The sequence below is a fragment of the Mizuhopecten yessoensis genome, unplaced genomic scaffold (assembly GCF_002113885.1).
Source record: "Mizuhopecten yessoensis strain PY_sf001 unplaced genomic scaffold, ASM211388v2 scaffold9725, whole genome shotgun sequence".
Taxonomy (NCBI): domain Eukaryota; kingdom Metazoa; phylum Mollusca; class Bivalvia; order Pectinida; family Pectinidae; genus Mizuhopecten; species Mizuhopecten yessoensis.
Genome location: NW_018408191.1, coordinates 80,008 through 81,788, shown reverse-complemented (window position 1 = coordinate 81,788; position 1,781 = coordinate 80,008).

The window sequence follows — 1,781 nt, the reverse complement described above, 5'->3', positions numbered from 1 at the left end:
CAACATGATGGCCATCAAAAAATGCCAAAATAAGGTAGTTTTAATACCAAAAAGGTGCAGAATGTCAGGAAGATATTTGAGGTGTTGAAATCATTCATTCAACCAATCTTAGTTTGTGTGATACATGCCAATTTAATTTGTAGTTATTTCTGATGCATGCTCCCAAAACTTTGAAAATTCTATTAAATTGCCCAAAAAATTGTCTGAAAATGTATTTGAATTCCCCTCATTTCAAGTTCCAAGTTCAAGAATCACTGCACCATTAGATTTTCGCTGAATCAAATTAATCAAATTAATCAAAACAAAAAAGGTGTAAAAATTTGTCTTGCAACACAATTTTCAATATCCGATAAAAACAATATGGAAAAGTTTTATAATTCCAAGAATATTAGTTTCAAAAGCAGCTTAAAGATTTGGACAGGAAAATTATACTACGCTTTAGAAATAAGGTTTGATTTGTTGCGAGCTTAGTTCTGTAACACACAAATGTATTTTTTTCTTTAACAATATTTTTATTGAAATAATTTTGCTCTAGATATTTCTTGGATTTTCCATGAAATTCAAAATGAAAATTTCAATACAGTTGTGGAAAAATTTGTTGAGAAATATATTTTGAAAGCAAAAGAATTTACTTATTTGAAATTAATCCTGCAAAAAGGTAACAGTTTGTAGATATCAAACTGCGAATTTGAAATTATAATCGTAATAATTGTGTAACATCATTAACTAGTACTGATTGTTTTGGTCTGAGGAGACTGGTAGCTCAGTAGCATTTGATACCAGACCGCACACAGAATGACTGAGGAATAGCTAAACAAGATACAGTAAGCTCCGGCCTAGGCCTTTGCTTGCTTGTTCTTACTTCCTTGTTTTGCTCTACCAGTGAGTTTCTTTAGTACACATGTTGTAAACATTTCTCTCCTGAAATATTGAAATATCTACCTCAAGTAAGCATTTTCAATGAAATATTGTCTCGAAAAATCACACATTTCTGGCAAACCCAATGCACAATTCCAGTATAGAATGTAACCTCAGGCTTGTTACGAGTGAATAACTAGAACTATTAATATATTTACAGATGGAATATTAATAATTATGTACATTAACAGAAGTAAATGGCTACAAATGGGTCCATTTAATATCTATAAAACTTTGTATTCTGATGGTAATCTCGTAATTAATTCACTGAAGATTTATATGCCTGAAGGAATGGCATTGGTGGCCTCTGTCACATCAGAACTATAAGGTTAATACACATTTTCAACACATATATGTGTTGGTTGAGCTAGATAAACTTGTCGGGACAACTCGGTTGAGCTAAGTAAACTTGTGGGGACAATTTAGTTGAGCTAGGTAAACTGGTGGGGACAACTTGGTTGAGCTAGGTAAACTGGTAGGGACATATCTTGTCTACCTTACTCTAGTACCTGTGGGCGTACCTGTAAACAAGGGAAGGGCCAATCACAGGTATCTGGTGAAGTGTTCATGGTTGACTGGGCCCAGCTGTTACCTGTACACACCTGTACACCGGTATACACTAGCTCCACTCCATTGTCCTGAACCAGCCACTGGAAACCTAACTGTTCTCCAAAGGGGCTCCCCACAGGGGCAGCAATAGTAACAACACTAGTTAAAAGTCATATTTGGAACTACTTTTTTACCACCCCCCCCCCCCCCCCAAAAAAAAACCCAACCCAATTCCTATCAAGAATATAGAACTGAAGAATAGTAGTATACAAGAAGACGAGTTTGTTTTCAGGGTGATGAACTGTTGTACTTAC